This window comes from Chiloscyllium punctatum, chromosome 2 (genome assembly GCF_047496795.1).
Source record: "Chiloscyllium punctatum isolate Juve2018m chromosome 2, sChiPun1.3, whole genome shotgun sequence".
Taxonomy (NCBI): Eukaryota; Metazoa; Chordata; class Chondrichthyes; order Orectolobiformes; family Hemiscylliidae; genus Chiloscyllium; species Chiloscyllium punctatum.
This window is the reverse complement of record NC_092740.1, coordinates 24733583-24751787: the sequence shown is the minus strand read 5'-3', so window position 1 is coordinate 24751787 and position 18205 is coordinate 24733583. Positions and strand designations below refer to the sequence as shown.

The 18205-nt window shown below is 43.4% G+C and overlaps 1 protein-coding gene across 2 annotated transcripts in view; it reads right to left on the bottom strand.

Annotated features, from left to right (window-relative positions):
- wdr17 (WD repeat domain 17) overlaps positions 1–17637 on the bottom strand; it is a 166405-nt gene extending 148768 nt beyond the window's left edge. Inside the window, exon 1 of one of the 2 annotated variants that reach the window (XM_072594584.1) lies at positions 17518–17637. The gene's annotated coding sequence lies outside the window, so the exon portion shown is untranslated. The remainder of the gene's footprint in view (positions 1–17517) is intronic. The other variant, XM_072594585.1, reaches the window with a different exon arrangement.
- Between the last annotated feature and the right edge of the window lie 568 nt (positions 17638–18205).

Here is an 18205-nt window from a genome sequence, read left to right as displayed (position 1 = left end):
ATCCTTGAACTTGGTGCTTTTCTGGAGGTTTCATGATATCGGGCTCCAAATTAGGTTAGGCAAGGGCTTTTGCCCGAAACGTCGATTTCGCTGCTCGTTGGATGCTGCCTGAACTGCTGTGCTCTTCCAGCACCACTAATCCAGTAATGGGTATTTCATTGGTTCAGATCTCAGGACCCCCATAAACTCTTGGGGCTCCCCTTCTCATGGTTTTCAGTCTGTTGACCCTTTCAAATGTGCCAGGGCCCCTACAGTGGCCATATGACCCCCACTGAGAATGGCTGTCCTACATTGCAGCAGTGACTCGGGGGCTGCACAGTGACTCAATGGATAGCACTGCTGCCTCACAGCACAAAGTGACTGTCTGTGTGGAGTTTACACATTCTCCTCGTGTCTGCATGGGTTTCCTCTGGGTGCTCCGGTTTCCTCCCACAGTCCAAAGATGTGCAGGTCAGCTGAATTGGCTATGGTAAATTGCCCATAGTGCTAGGTACATTAGTAAGAGGGAGATAGGTCTAGATGGGTTACTCTTCGGAGGGTTGTTGTGGACTTGTTGGGCTGAAGGGCCTGTTTCCGCACTGTAGGGAATCTAATCTAATCTGACTCCATTTAAAAATGCTTTATTGACTATAAGATACTTTAGAGCATCCTGAGGATAAAGGTGCTTGATAAATGTCAGTTCTTTCCTTCTGATGTGAAATATTTCTGCATGACCTCTTGCTCGAATGATATGTGCAGAATGACTGAGTTTAATTTGATTTATCGCTAGTCAATCGGTTATAATTGGTGTTTCGAGTCCACCCACAATTTCCTACCACCTGAAATACAGGTATATGAGGAGCCACATCAGGCCTAAGACCTAAAATACCATCTATTGTGTGACTATGAATTGCAAAAATATTACTCCCTTTCTTGAGGCCCAGGAGTTCAAGTAGCTTCTTTCCAACTGTATTTAAAACTCATTAAGCCTAATACATAACAAAGAGTCTACATGAATTAGAGTCATAGAGTTATAGAGACGTACAGCATGGAAACAGACCCTTCGGGTAAATCCGTCCACACTGACCAGATATCCCAACCCAATCTAGTCCCACCTGCCAGCACCCGGCCCATATCCCTCCAAACCCTTCCTATTCATATATCCATCCAAATGCCTTTTAAATGTTGCAATTGTACCAGCCTCCACCATTTCTATGGTAGCTCATTCCATAGATGTACCATCCTCTGTGTGAAAAAGTTGCCTCTCAAGTCTCTTTTATATCTTTCCCCTCTCACCCTAAACCTATGCCCTCTAGTTCTGGACTCCATAACCCCAGGGAAAAGACTTTGTCTATTTATCCCATCCATGCCCCTCATAATTTTGTAAACCTCTATAAGGTCACCCCTCAGCCTCTGACGCTCCAGGGAAAAAAACCCTCACCTATTCAGCCTTTCCCTATAGCACAAATCCTCTAACCCTGGCAACATCCTTGTAAATCTTTTCTGAACCCTTGCAAGTTTCACAACATCTTTCCAATAGGAAGGAGACCAGGATTGCATGCAATATTCCAACAGTGGCCGAACCAATCTCCTGTACAGCTGCAACATGACCTCCCAATTCCTGTACTCACTACTCTGACCATTAAAGGAAAGCATACCAAATACCTTCTTCACTATCCTATCTACCTGCGACTCCACTTTCAAGGAGCTATGAACCTGGAGTCCAACGTCTCTTTGTTCAGCAACACTCCCTAGGACCTTACCATTAAGTGTATAAGTCCTGCTAACATTTGCTTTCCCAAAATGCAGCACCTCGCATTTATCTGAATTAAACTCCATCTGCCACTTCTCAGCCCATTGGCCCATCTGGTCCAGATCCTGTTGTAATCTGAGGTATCCTTCTTCGCTGTCCACCACACCTCCAATTTTGGTGCCATCTGCAAACTTATTAACTGTACCTCTTATGCTCGCATCCGAACCTTTTAAGTAAATGACAAAAAGTAGAGGACCCAGCACCGATCCTTGTGGCACTCCATTGGTCATGTCATCAGACAATTTACCAGCAAGATAGCAACCTGGTAGGATCTGAAAAGCCAACTCTCACAGAACACTCAGTTTTCATTGATGAAGTGTGGTTTCAGAAGAAAGGTTGGTATGTCTTGTCCCTTCTGTTGTCATTGACAAAGAACCTAAACTGTGTGGCCCATTTTTCGAAGACATGAAGCAGATAATTTGCTAATGTCGTCTTGTTTTGGGGACAGTAACCTAGTTTTGATACACAAAACTAGAGGAAAGAAGAGAGAACATCCAAACAGGTCAGTCCAAAGATGTGACGGTTGGGTAGATTGGCCATTTTAAATTGACCATAGTATCCATGGATGTTCAGGCTAGGTGGATTAGCTATGGGAAATGCACAGTCACCGGAACAGGATAGGAGGAGTGGGTTTGGGTGGACTGCTCTTCAGAGGGTCAGTGTGGACTTGATAGGCTGAATGGCCAGCTTCCTCACTGGAGAGATTCCATGATCTATGAAATACAGAAAGATTTGGATGGATTGAGAGATTTGATGGATAAATGAATAGATAAGTGAACAATTACAAGGTGAGCCTGGGAAAAGAAAATAATATAAAATGAATGATAGTATGAATGACAGACAAAACACACATAACCATTGTGAGGAATCTGACGCAGAGTTTGCTGAAAATGTTATCATATTGTTTAACAATGCTTAGCAGAAAACCTAGTAAGACCTTGAAGAGTTTAAAATGTATAGGCAGAGTGTAAGATTATAAATCCCAGGACCATCTTGTTTTGACTTCATCTGCCTGTAGATTATAGTAACATAACAATATTCATTAGCATTTACAGTCTAGACTGTAGACATGTTCAGACAGACAATAGATAATAGACAATAGACAATAGGTGTAGGAGTAGGCCATTCTGCCCTTCGAGCTAGCACCACCATTCATTATGATCATGGGTGATCATCCTCAATCAGTATCCTGTTCCTGCCTTATCCCCATAACCCTTGATTCCACTATCCTTAAGAGCTCTATCCAACTCTTTCTTGAAAGTATCCAGAGACTTGGCCTCCACAGCCTTCTGGGGCAGAACATTCCATACACCACCATTCTCTGGGTGAAGAAGTTTCTCCTCAACTCTGTTCTTATTTTTAAACTGTGTCCTCTGGTTCGGGACTCACCCAACAGCGGAAACATGCTTCCTGCCTCCAGAGTGCCAAATCCTTTAAAAATTTTATACGTCTCAATCAGATCCCCTCTCAGCCTTCCAAACTCAAGGGTATACAAGTCCAGTCGCTCCAATCTTTCAGTGTAAGATAGTCCCACCATTCCGGGAATTGACCTCATGAACCTACGCTGCACTCCCTCAATAGCCAGAATGTCTTTCCTCAAATTTGAAGACCAAAACTGCACACAATATTCCAGGTGTGGTCTCACCAGGGCCCTGTACAGTTGTAGATGGACCGCTTTGCTTCTATACTCAATTCCTCTTGTTATGAAATAACAGCATTAAATTCAATTAAGCATAATAAACCTGGAAAACGTTTCACAGTTTTTACAAGTTTATCTACAAGGGTAGTGTGGTATTCTCATGAAGTGGAAGATGAAGTGATTTCACCAAGTGAAGAAATGTAAATCCATTGGAAGATTGTGCAAAACACTAGCCATATAGAAACTGCATCCTCTGATTTTAAACATCTGTGCATAAAGTATTAATACTTTCTCTCTTATAATGCATAACCTTGTTTCTCCACAATTCAAGTGAATATTAATGAAACATCACATGGAGCCTGTTTTTGTCTTTCATACCAGTTCTCTTGAATACATCAAAGTGATATGTGAGACATTTGTAACATTGCAGTTAGACATCAGTCAATGTCATTCAAAATCTTGGTCCCATTCTGTCATTCAATTAGATCTTTGGTTCCATACTGTTAATGCTCTTGTCTAAAAAAGACGAACCAATCTGTGTTTTGAAAGTTTTAGCAGATTTTTGAGAGATTTATCTAAGCACTTCCTGACCTCAGCCCTGTAAGGCTTCACCCTTATTTTTAGGTTATTCAAAATTACGGTCAGCACAAAATAAATTCTTAACCGGCCCAAGAACTATGCAGCACCACACTGCACAAAGGTGACACCTGGGAAATTTTGCTAAAGGGCAGGAAACAGGAAAAGGTTTAGTATCTGAGGCTAGTGTCAACCAGGAATGCCAATTCCTGCAGAGATAAGTGGAAAAATGATTCCAGCGGCACGGTGGCTCAGTGGTTAGCACTGCTGCCTCACAGCACCAGGGTCCCAGGTTCGATTCCAGCTGTGTGGAGTTTGCACATTCTCCACGTGTCTGTGCAAATTTGCTCTGGTTTCGATGTGCAGGTCAGGTGAATTGGTCTTGCTAAATTGCCCATAGTACTAGGTGCATTAGTCAGAGGAATATGGGTCTGAATGGGTTACTCTTCAGAGGGTCGGTGTGGACTGGTTGGGCCCAATGGCCTGTTACCACACTGCAGAGAATCTAATCAGAACGCTGTGTTAGAGAAACACTCTAATGCTCAACTTTCTATGAAGGTTTTGCATGCAAATTGCATAGTTATTGCTTAAACAGTAAAACAGCAAAAGGCTTAAGTATTAAAAGTAAAAATTGAAAATACATACAAAATCAGAGATGAAACATTGGCAACCAGTTTAGCACTCATTGTGAATTAATGCACTCTGCAGAAAATAGACTGGATTGTAAAATTTTGAGGGAAACCAGGGAGCATTTATCCTTGGATGTTCCAAAAGTACCAATCTAATCAGCAATCCTAAAAAAAAGAGCCCAAATCTTTCTGAACTTTCATTTTTTTTGGTAGAACCAATAACTGCCGAGCTCACTGAGTTTCCAGCACTCCCCATTTGTTGTAGAAAAGCATTGTTTTGGCACGCACACATTGATGCATTGAGGCAGCTAAGGTCTGAGCCTTAAAACAGCACAGGCTGCACTGTAATGACAACTGGCAGGCAGAAAAACCACTCATTTGGCACCAACGATTTCGCCCATTACCTCATCCCTTTTATACGTCGACATCAACAATGTTTTACTCTTCACCAGGAGTAGGCCATTTGGCCTTCCACAAGCTTCATTCCTGATGAAGGCTTAAACCTAAAACGTTGATTCTGCTGCTCCTCGGATGCAGCCTGACCTGCTGTGCTTTTCCAGCAACACACTCTCAACGCTGATCTCCAACATCTGCAGTCCTCACTGTCTCCCATTTGGCCCTTGAGTCTGCTCTGCTATTCAATATGATCATGTTCATTTTATAATACAAATTCTACATGTTTTTCTATTTACTGCATGCCATTAGAATTATAGGATCATATCACAGTTACAGTGGAAAATAAGGCTATTTGGCCTGTTGATCCAATGATGGCTTTGTGCAAAGAAAACTTAATTTTTCCAAGTCATGACCCTGACACATATTTTTCACATCAAGATTTGGAGATGCTGGTGTTGGACTGGGGTGTACAAAGTTAAAAATCACACAACACCAGGTTAAGCTGGTGCTTCTAATTAAACCTATTGGACGATAACCTGGTGTTGTGTGATTTTTGACTTTTTCCATCAGGAATTTATTCCATTCCCAATTTGTTGCATGAGGAGGACAACTGCAGTGAATTCTGGAACTGCATTGAACATTCTCTGTATGGATCAGATCAGTAACACATCTCTTGCGGCGGTTGTCAAGGCTTTTTTTGTACCAATCTCACTATAACCTTGATGTGTTGCTCTGGCTCTGTACAAATCTGCACTGAAATATTTGCAAGCAATATTCATAATGTCTCGATCTCCCTGAAATTAAAAGGAACTACTCAAGGCTTAGCAGTTCATTCACTTCAAAGTGCAAACAGTGTCAGACATGCCTGAGGCTGGATGTCTGTTGGGAAGTGAATGCTGCTAAGGAAGTACCTAACAATTTATTATTCTTCGGGTTCTGCTCTTTGTAGCCACAAGGAATCATTTCAAGACATAAATGTAAGCACATGCTCTTGGTCTTTGAACATAAGTACTAGCAGCAGGAGTAGGCAATTGAGCCGGCTCTATAACTTAATGCGATCATGCCTTCACTTCATTTTCCTGCCCACTCCCCAATATCTTCATCCCATTATTAGTTAAAAATCTGTCTATTTCCTCCTTAAATTTATCCAGTCTCTAAGCATCCATCATATTCTGGGCTAATGAATTCTATAGTTTGGGAGAAGTAATTCCTCCTCATGTCTGCTGTAAATTTGCCACCTCGAGAGTAGATTGGCTCCTGTGAAGAGTGTGTTGTCCTATGAGGACAGGCTGAATAAACTGGATTCAATGTAGAGGACTGAGGGATAGCTTAATGTTTGGATATACCATAGTCTATGTCATTTCAATATCAACTCTAAGTGAGTACTAATTTTAATCCAGAAACATCATGGCGAGTTTTGGGAGGTTGCGTGGAAGAGAACAATCCTTTTTCAACAGAACTAGATAATTAAGTGAACTTGGGCCAAATCATCTTTACAGAGTACATGAAACTAGGAGCTAGGTTCATATGCATAGAAGTCCCATGTGCAATGGTACATTGTAAGTTGCTCATCAGTGCCTTTTAACATCACATTAGCTGTGATCCCATTTTAGCCACAGAAGTGATCACCAACTGCTTTTGTAAATAAGAAGTGTAACTTCTGCAGCAACCTGTGTTTTATTCTTCTTATAACTCATCAAAGTTGTTTCAAATTTCTGTACCAAAATCTGCAGAGTTGCAAGGAATCATCTGCTATAAAAGTGGTTTGCATTTGAATAATTCAGCCCCACTAATCGTTTAAATAAAAAAAACTGAAAGAACTGCAGATGCTGGATATCAGAAGCAAGATTACTGGAAAACATCAGCAGGCTTGGCAGTATCTGTGGAGAGAAATCAGTGCACGTTTCGGGATCTGAAACATGAACTCTCATTCCTCTCCATAGATGCTGACAGCCCTTCTGAGATTTTCCAACAATTTCTGTTTTTGTTTTTTATTTTAAATAATGTTTGCTTGAACATCTCACCTATTTAACTCACGTGCATTTTTGTGATTCCAAAGTCTGTGATGGAGTCCATAACTCCATAGTCTCCAAATGAAAGTCTAAATTCACACTACAATGCCAAGATATAGATTTTTCCACACAAATAGGTGTGCTAATTGGACATACTAATTCAGAAAGTCCTGGATTTAGAGTAGATTTTTTTGATAATTTGGAGGTGCCAGTGTTGGACTAGGGTGTACAAAGTTAAAAATCACACAACACCAGGTTAGAGTCCAACAGGTTTAATTGGAAGCACTAACTTTTGGAGTGCTGCTCCATAATCAGGTGGTTGAGAGACTTAATGAACAATCCAGGTCTTTTTCAATATATAATTTCAGTTACATCACACTGTAAACTTTTGCTTTAAATTCTGTGTCCTATGATCTTTTACTCCACAACCACCTGATGAAGGAGCAGTGCTCTGAATAAACCTGTCGGACTGTAACCTGGTGTTGTGTGATATTTAACTTTAATTAATGTAGCATCTTTAACTCAATAAACATCTCAAGAAGATTCAAATGAGAATTGTCAACGCAACATAACACCAAGCCATGTAAAGTGCTGTAGTAACGCAAACACAGACAATGGGAACAGGATGAGGCTACTTGGCTCTTGCTAAACAAGTTATCAGATGACATCAAGATTGGTCAAGTGGTTATTAACAAGTAAGATGGTTGTAGGTTATAAGAAGATATAGATGGGTTGGTGAGATGGGCAGAACAATGGCAGATGGTATTTAATCCTGATAAGTGTGAGGTGATGCACTTTGGAAGGAAAAAAAAAGATGAGGGAGTATTTAATGAATGGCAGGACACAGGGTAGCTCAGAGGAACAGAGGGAACTTGGGGTAAGCATTCATAGATTCCTGAAGCCAGCAAAGCACATAAAGTAGGATGGTTAAGAAGGCATACAGAATATTTATTTTCATCAGCTGTGGCATAGAATATACGAGCAAAGAGGTAATATTGGAACTGTACACAGTGCTAATCAGATCACAGCTAAAGGACTGTGTGCAGGTCTGGTCACCTCACTACAGCAAGAATGTGATAGCACAAGAGGGGGTACAGAGAGGGTTCACCGGAATATTCCCTCAAATGGAGAAATTGAGCAAGAAGGAGAGAATAGATATACTTGGATTGTCATTTTTAGAGCAGAGAAGACTAAAGGAGGACATGATTGAGGTGTATAAGATTATAAGGGGTATGGAAAGGATGAATAGATAGCAGCTGCTCCCCTTGGTTGTGGATTCAATCACAAGAGGGCATAGTTTTATGGTGAGGGACAGGAGATTCACAGGGGATTTGGGAACAAAACTTTTTCACTCAGCCGGCGGTGGGAATCTGGAATCCACTGCCTTGGAAGGTAGTAGAGGCTGGAAACCTCACAACCTTTAAAATATATTTGGATGAGCTTTTCAAATGTCATAACATTCAAGGATGTGGGACAAGTGTGGGAAATTGGAATCGACTTGCCTTTAGTGATGGTCATATTGATGCAGACTCAATGGGCCAAATAGCTTTTTCTGCACTGGAAACATCTATGAATCTTTGAGCCTTCTCTACTATTCTATATAATCATGGCTGATCATCCAATTCAGTCCCCTATTTCCGTTTTCTCCCTGTACCTTTTGATCCTTTTCGCCCTAAGGCCATGGCTAATCCATCTAACCTACACATCACTGGACACTACAGGGAAATTTAACACGGCCAATCCATCTATCTTACCCATCTTTGGAATATAGGATCAAACCGGAGCAACTAGCAGCAACTTACATGGGGAGAATGTGCAAACACTACACAGCTTATCGTTGGATTTGAACCAAGGTCCCTGGCAGCGTCAAGCAGTAGTGCTAACTAACTACTGAGCCACCTTAGCTGCCCTGAATTGCTCCAATCACCAGAGAATATTCTCCTTGATTCTCATTTGTTCTAATTTTGCAAGGATTACTCAAGTCCACACTTGTCAACTGTGGTCTTTTCAATTCAATCATTTCACTTTCCCCCTCCATACAACTCGTAATGAGGATGTCAGATGGGACGTTAGCCTTTATATTGAGAGGAAATGAACATAAAAGCAAGGATCAAATGGAGAATGCTGAGGAAACTCAGCAGGTCTGGCAGCATCTGTGGTGAAAGAAACATTTTGAGTCTGTTTAAACTCTGATGAGATCTTGTTGTGGATGAAGAAAGTGAATTTTTACAGGCAAGTTGTGGATGACACAAAAGTCATTGGGAAGGCGAGTAGTGAGGATTTTACAGAGTCTACAGAAGGATATAAAGAGTTTAAAATGGAGGTGAAATATAATGCAAGAAAACATGAGGTTATGTGCTTTGGTAGGAAGAATAAAGGAGCTGAATATTATTCAAGTACAGAAGGATTGCAGAAAGTTCGAGCAAAGAGGGATTTTCATAAATCACAAAAAGTCAGCACCCAAGTTGAGTGGGTAACACAGAAGGCAAAAGAATGTTGGCCTTTATTTCATAGGGAATGGGGTAGGGAAGCTTTGCTAACATGATACACGGCACTAGTCAGACCACAGCTGGAACACTGTGAGCAGTTTTGGGCCCCTTATCTGAAGAACAATATACTGTCATTGGAGGCAGTCCGGTGAATACTCACAGGACTGACACCAGGTAGGGAGGTAAAAACAATGACTGCAGATGCTGAAAACCAAATACTGGATTAGTGGTGCTGGAAGAGCACAGCAGTTCAGGCAGCATCCAATGAGCAGCGAATAATATTCCTGATGAAGGGCTTTTGCCCGAAACGTCGATTTCGCTGCTCGTTGGATGCTGCCTGAACTGCTGTGCTCTTCCAGCACCACTAATCCAGTACCAGGTAGCGAGGGACTGTCTTTTGAGGAAAGGTTGAGTAGATTGGTCCTATGCTTATTGCAACTTAGAAGATTACTTGAAAAGTACAAGATTCTTCAGAGAGTTGATAGGCCAGGAAAAGGAAAGGCTATTTTGCCTTGTGGGAGAATGTAGGACCAGAGAACATCATCTCACATTACGGATTTGTCTATTTAAGAAAAACACGAGGATGGATTTCTTCTCTTAGAGGTTAGTGAAGATGTGCGAATTCTTTATTATAAAGAGTTACAGAGCCTGGGTCATAAAGTAAATTGAAGGCTGAGGTTTTTCAGCAGTAAGGGGAATTAAGGATTATGGGGAAAAAAAACTAGAAAGTGGAGTTGAGGATTATCCGATCAGCCATGACCTCATTGAGTGGCAAAGTGAAGTCAATGGACTGCTCCTACATCTTATGTCCTTATGGTGAGAGGTTGGGCTTGTTTCAGCTGGAGTTTACAAAAACAAGATGTGACTCAATCAAAGCGAATAAGACCCTGAATGGTCTTGATAAGGATAATATGCAAATGGTGTTTTCTCTTGTGCGTAAATCTATGGTTTTAAAGTGAGGGATCACCCACTTAAGACAGAAGTGAAGGTTTATTTTAAAAAGGGCGTTACAAGTCTTAGGAACTCTTTGCCTTTTGGAATATTGCTTTCCAATCTGCTCTTCCTGCTGGAGGAAAGATGTTGTGAAACTTGAAAGGGTACAGAAAATATTTGCAAGGATGTGGCCAGGATTGGAGAGGTTGAGCTATAGGGAGAGGCTGAATAGACTGGGGCTGTTTTCCCTGGAGCATCAGAGGCTGAGCAGTGATCTTATCGAGGTTTATAAAATCATGAGGGGCATGGATAGAGTGAACAGTTAAGGTCTTTTTTCCAAAGGTAGAGGAGCCCAAAACTAGAGGGCATAGCTTAAAATTGAGAGAGGAAAGATTGAAAAGGGACCAAAGGGACAACTTTTTTTTACGCAAAGGATGGTGCGTGTATGGAATGAGCTGCCAGAAGGAGTGGTGGAGGCTGGTCCAATTACAACATTTAAGAGGCATCTGGATGGGTATATGAATAGGAAGGGTTTTGAGGGATATGGGTCAAGTGCTGGGAAATGGGACTAGATCTATTTAGGATATCTGGTCGGCATGGCCGAGTTGGACTGAAGGGTCTGTTTCTGTGCTGTATGACTCTACGATTCGATAAGATAGGCAAAGGAATCAAAGATCATCAGGGGCAGTGATGAAGAATGGAATGTTGGATTTGAAACACAAACAGAGCAGCCATGATCTTTTTTGAATAGCAGAGCAGGCTCACGGGGCTGAAGGGCCTACTTCTGGTCCAATTGCACATGCCCATATGTCGGGGGGAACGGGGCCTGGACAGAAGAAACATCATTTGGTAAAACATTGAAGATGGTTGCAATTGTACATGGACGACACCCGAGAAACACGAGCAGGAAGCGAAAGCAGCTGAATGTAACAGGACACTGCAGCTCAGAAACAATCATCCAACGTTTACAGATTGCTTGTGCATGAGGAGACTGAAGCTCAGTAGCTAGTTCTTAATCGACCTAACGTCAAGAATTGCAGCAGCCAATTATAATTCCTGCTTAACTGGTAGCGGGGAGCAATTGTTCGATTGCATTGACTTCCACAAGACTGTGCAAAGTGTATCAAATTGCACATACAATAGACGTCTTAGTCAGGGAATCCTGCTGTTCCAATCACCAGGTGCCGACTGAATAACTAAGTAGACTTCGGGCCTTTGTATTAGCTTTCTCGGAGAGCAGGTCAACAGAAAGTTTTGGATGATTCTCGTGGAACCAGGCAAAGCAGTGTACTGGACTTGCTTCCCCCACATAACCACCCTCCCTGTTCCCATTTTACTCACAGTGACAGACTCATGCTGCGTTCGCTGTCATTTCTTGCTATTTCTGATCGCTGAGCTGCCCCTCGGCAAGTGACCTTCCTGTCTCCTGCCTTTGAGGAGGCGGACACCTGAAACTCAACCCTCACAGGCTCCAGTCCAAGTTGAGGAAGAGGGGAGGAAGGGAGGCTTTCAGACGTGCGTTTGCCTTTTATGACTGCCGATTCTCCAGTTAGCAATGTTTACCGCCCTGTGAAATACTTTTGAAGGATACTGACTGCTGTAATGTCGAAAACGGAGCAGAGAATTTTAATACAGCCAACCCCTACACATCGCAGTGTGATAATAACTGCATAATCCGTTTCAGTGACACTAATTCATACTTCTGGTAGGATGGTGGTGGTGTAGGAGTTCTGAGTCTGGGGCTGAGTCTAGTGTGTGAACCCAGCAGTGTGGACTCCAGTAGACCCAGCAGCATGGACTCCAGTAGGCCCAGCAGTGAGGACTCCAGTAGGTCCAACTGTGTGGACTCCAGTAGGTCAGCAGTGTGGACTCCAGTGGGCCCAGCAGCACGGACTCGAGTTGGCCCAGCAGTGCGGACTCCAGTAGGCTCAGCTGCGTGGACTTGTGGTGGTGGAATTGGGGATGGGTTTGATTTCCTGGCGACTTCTGCATCATTGAGATAGTCCTAGCACCAACACATGGCTGCTGTGCGGAGGAGAATTCAGGCTCCTGGCAGCATCCAGTGCAAATTCCGGAAGGCATCACCGTGGGTGAGTTTGGGCCTAGTACAAGATCTAGTGACATCAGCAGCAGCTTGGTGAAGTGGGCCCAAAGCAAATACATGGCAGCGGCAGAGATGGGTTTGGGGCGACACAGTACCTAGCAGCATTGGTGGCATCTGCATTGGCAAGTTCCAGTGAGGACTCGCAGCGGCAAGGAGGTCACGGGAGTGAGATGGTACCGAAGAGTGGCAACTCTCAGTCCAGCAGCATGGGGACTGATTCCTGGTCACTAGGCCCATGGCCCAGGATGGAGCACTTAACCAGAAGGACTGTGAAGTTGGACACTTCCATTATTCCTTCATTTTTTTTTTGCCTTTGTATATAGAGTCATAGAGATGTACAGCATGGAAACAGACCCTTCGGTCCAACCAGTCCATGCCGACCAGATATCCCAACCCAATCTAGTCCCACCTGCCAGCACCCAGCCCATATCCCTCCAAACCCTTCCTATTCATATACCCATCCAAATGCCTCTTAAATGTTGCCATTGTACCAGCCTCCAGCACATCCTCTGGCATATGCCACGTTTTGGTTCATTTTTTTTTGTTTTAGGATGGCGCCGGTTAGTGGTGCAACACTTTTCACTGTATTTTGTCACAATAAATATTTAAATAACTGAAGAAAAAGTAGCAGTTAGGATACAGAATCAATATGGTGTAGATAGATGTTACTCGGTCCATCATGTCTGTACCAGTTCTATTATCTAGTGCCATTTCTATCCAATGGATATAATTATCCAATGCCCTCTTTCTGCTCAAAGGAATTCCTTGTGTAGTGCTCTGAAACCAAACCAGTCTTTGTTTACAGTCTCCCTCAATGTTACAGCAGTGCAGCAACCCCCTTGGTACTACATCAGCAGGGTAAGTCTGCTGTGTGTGCTCATGTCTGAGAGTGGGGTTCGAATACTCGACCTTCTGGCTCATGTTGAAATGACTACTAACTGGATCTTACCGATTCTTTTACGTTCTTATATGAGCCAACATAAATAAGGTTTAAAAGATAAGACGTGCTGAAAATTCAAGATTAAAACTATATATATATATATGCAGCACTTTCTGATTTTAATCCTGAATTTTCAGCACCTCTTATAATATATATAAAATTTAGCTGCAGCAAGTCATCTGAGTAAGAAAATAGATAAACATTATAGGGGCTGGCTTCCCAACAAAGGTTTATTGAATGGCACTTTTGGTCTCATGCATTTCTTACTCAGATTAATATTCGGGCTGTCATAAAAAGCTGGTAACTTCCATGCACCATTCCTGCAGGAGATCCCTATGCCTCGTGTTTGGGGGAGATTGTTCGAAAGTGTACCAATCACGGGAGAATCGACTTCAGGCCCCTTTACTGCTGTTACCATGGCAGCAACAATCACTCCCCATGCTGACCATGAAGTGGGCATTACACCAGTCCAAACTGGGTCATTGGGTATGAGGGGCTGCCAGGGGCCAGTGTTTTATTTGAAGACCATACGTGGGACACCCGTTTGACATTTAAGGACAGCACTGGGTGGACTACGCTCCATCAGCTAACAGTCTATCCAAAGGGAAGTCAACAGGTCAGGATTGCTACCTGGTGCCTCCAAACTATCTTGTTGTATCCCTGTTCTGCTAATCGAGCTCCCTTCTAACTGCTTTGCCTCCAAATCTTCCTAATCAACTCCAGGCTGATCCAGCACCAACTCAGAGACTAGATCCTGCCCCAGCTAGAACTCCCAACATTGCTTAACCAGGAACCCACAAGCTCAATGTCTCGCCACCTGCCAAATTGCAATGAGGACTATGTTTCTGAGTGCAGCAGGTCTCCAGCTGGGGTTACTGAGTGTCCAGCATCCTCCACTCAATTAGCACCCAAAGTCAACCCATCTGACCAAACTGCTCAGAGCTGGTCCACCACACCCTTGGAGCAGGTAGGATCTGAACGTGGTCCTCCGGACTCAGAGGCAGGGATACTACTGCTGTACTACAAGACCGACTGCATTCTAATCTGAATGTTTAAATCATACTTTTGTCTACAACTGGAGATTGGCCCTTGATCTCCTGATTTAATTGAGAGATTTTGCAAGGGCTGATATTACCAAATATACACTGTCGCCAGAAAATAGACACAGACACAGTAAGGACTACAGTCGCTGGAAGTTGAAGTCAATAAAATGTGGAGCTGGAAAGGCACTGCAGATTAGGCAGCATTGGAGGAACAGAAAAATCGACATTTTGGGTCAGGACCCTTCATCGGGACTCCTGTGCCCTTCCAGCTCCACATTTTATGAACAAACACAGAAGGTGGTTTTACTATTAGTGTGCTTCTGATGCTTATTCAGATTGAGCGGCAGTCTTCAATATGCAATATACTTTCAGTACCTTCTCTTGAATGCTATTATGGGATGGGGACTTTGGAGTCAATGGCACCACAGTGAAGAGAGGCTGAGGGTTAAACCTTGCAATCTTTTTGCCAAGTGAAAATCACATTGAGATTTGCGGAGTAATTCTCGCTGCAAGAATGACCTTACCAAGCCTGTCATGTTAATTAGTGTTTCTGCTCTTAACAGCAAGTACCACAGCCTATCTCCACACCATCTCGCAGAAGTCACCACTCAGCAGGGATCCTCGAGAAAACCAGCAAACGGCCATACAAGCCTTTGGGACTATTATTCACTCAGAGGATGTGGGTATCTCTGGCTAGGCCAGTACTTATTACCCATCCTTAATTGCCTAGAGGACAGTTAAGAGTCAATCACATTCCTGTGGGTCTGGAGTCACATGTAGGCCTAGTGAGGATGGCAGATTTCCTTCCCTGAAGCACATTAGTGAACCACATGGGTTTTTTTCCCAACAATGGCTTCATGGTCATCATTCGATCCTAAATTCCGGATTCTTTATTGAATTCAAATTCCACCAGAGGCTATGGCAGGATGTGAACCCAGGTCATTAGCTGAGTTTCTGGATTAACAGTCTAAAGATAATGCTATGGGGCAGCACGGTGACTCAGTGGTTAGCACTGCTGCCTCACACTGCTAGGGACCGGGGTTCGATTCCAGCCTCGGACAACTGTCTGTGTGGAGTTTGCACATTCTCCCCATGCTTGTGTGGGTTTCCTTCCACAATCCAAAAATGTGCAGGTCAGGTGAATTGGCCTTGCTAAATTGCCCATAGTGTTTAGGGCTGTGTAGGTTAATGCATTAAGTCATGGGTAAACGTAGAGTATTGGGAATGGGTTTGGGTGGGATACGCTTCGGAGGGTCAGTGTAGACCTTTTGGGATGAAAGGCCTGTTTCTACACTGCAGGGATTCCCTGAGTCACTAGGCCTTTTCCTTCCCAGAACTGCTGTGGTCTGCAAGCTGTGTATCTTGGCTTTGCTTAGGCCTTCAGGAGAGATGGCAGGGAAGGGGAAACTGGCATTATAGTTCTCAAAGATGGATCCCAGGAGTTCCTTGATCACTGGGTGGTGGAGCAGTCAGGATCTGGAGGACTGGCAGAGGAGATTACACCACCAGCAGAGGAGTTTGTGCCAACCTGGTCAGAGATCGCCACCCTCCATTCAATGGCTGATCTGATAATCCTGAACTCCACTTTCCTGCCTCTTCCTCATAATCCTTGATTCCCTTCCAAATTAAAATTTGCCAACCTCACCCTTGACCATTAACAATGACCCAGGCTCATCAGCCCTCCATGGCAAAGAATTCCACAGGTTCACTATCCTCTGAGAGAGGAAATTCCTCCTCATCTCTGTCCGATCTCTTCCTCTGAGATTATTCTCTTTGGTCCTGGGTTCTCCAACAAGGGGAAGCAATCTTTCCACATCTACCCCTTCAAGATCCCAAAGAATCTTGCGTATTTCAATACGGTCACCTTGTTCTCTGCTCTTTTACAAATGGGAACTGCTTTTCCATTTCTACTCGGTCCAGCCCACTCGTAATTTTGAATACCTTAATCAGATCTCCTGTCAGCTCCCTTCTGTCCAAGTAGAATTGTCCAATGATAGGGAGAAGCTGTTTCCAGCTCATAAAAAGGGCAAGAGCGAGAGGGAATTGATTTAAAGCAGTGTGCAAAGGATGCAAGGGTGATGTGAGAAAAATCTCTTTCATTCTGCAGGTGGCTAGGGTACGGAATGCACAGTGTGGTGGAGGCAGGTTCAGTTGAGGCATTGAAGAGAGGCACTGGATGGTTATTTGAATAGAAATAGTGTGCAAGAGGATGGGGCAAAGAGAGGAGATTGGTGCTAGGGAATGATACTCATTTGAAGAACAGGTGCAGGTACAATGGGCCAAATGGCCTCCTTCTGCAAAGTTCTCTGCTTCTGCGATAATGATATAATGTTTCACTGCATGGTAATGTTTTCACAAGATTCTACAAGACCTCCCAGGCATGGTTAAGGAAAATAACTCATCTTATTATCTGAGCTTTCACAGGGGGAAATCAGAGACTGTAGAGCATCCTTCATGACCTCAGGGTGCCCCAAGGTGCTTCACAGTCGACAGGAATACTTTTGAATTGTGATCAGGAAACTCAGCAGTCAATGTGTTCATAGCAAGATCTCACTGCCATAATTCGACAACGACCAAATGCTTTAATATTGGGGTGTGCTGCTGATGTCAATCATTCACGGGATGCAGGAACTGAGTGAAAATACTGTGCCATTTTAGAGTCCAATTAAAAGCCAAGCACACTGACGTGAATTTGGAGACCAGGAAGATTTCCGGTCACAAAGAGGATTCGTAAACCTGGTGTGATTTTGATGATAATCCAGTCGATTCATGGTCACCATTACTGAGACGACAGCTTCATTTACAAATGTTCAATTCGCTAAGTTTAAACTCTGCAATCCCCTTGGTTGGGTTTGGCATCAATAACAGATGATTAGCCAGGCACTCCCACCACCTCACCCCCCCCACCACCTCCACGCCCCCACCCCCCACCCCCCATATTCAATAGTCTCTAAACCCCTGTACCTGCCAAGACACCAAGGGCAAACCCACTTTTCTTCAAAATCGTGTGCTGAAGCTTTCAGAAAGCAGGCAGGAGCTCGGTTCACTCTCTCACCCAGAGTGCAGCACCTTCAGCAGTGCAGCACTTCCCCATACTGATATTTAATTCCACAAGTATCTGTAATGGGGACTTGAACAGACAACATTCAGACTACGAGGTGAGTCACTGTTCAATTTGACAATGCTTTGCACTAATGAGCACTAAGCCGTTCAGGCCTGGATTATAATGACAGGAATACTAAGAGGAGAAGCAGCTTTACCTTTGGCACCGCTTGGTTAAGTTTGGAAACTCTGCTGAATATGTCTTGGTGCTGGCAGAGTGTGGAGCATCTGAGTCCTCACTGCTCATTAATCCATGATAGTAGGAAAGAGCACAATTATTGTCGAGCTGCAGAGAGACATCAGCAAACATTAGTGCGATGCACTCGAACTGTTAGCAGCCCTTTTTGCTGACCTGCTGTCCATTAAGAGGACTAAACAGGATCAACATGATTGAAAGTGAAGGCAGGCTGTGTAGGATTATTGTTCTTCTCCTCCTCAATGCTCACAGCGCTCATTGATACATCCCTGCTCATCTGTTCAAACCTCTGCATGGCGTCAGGAATCTGAAGAGCCATTTTGAGGAGTATTTTCTATCGCTGCAGGAATAGGG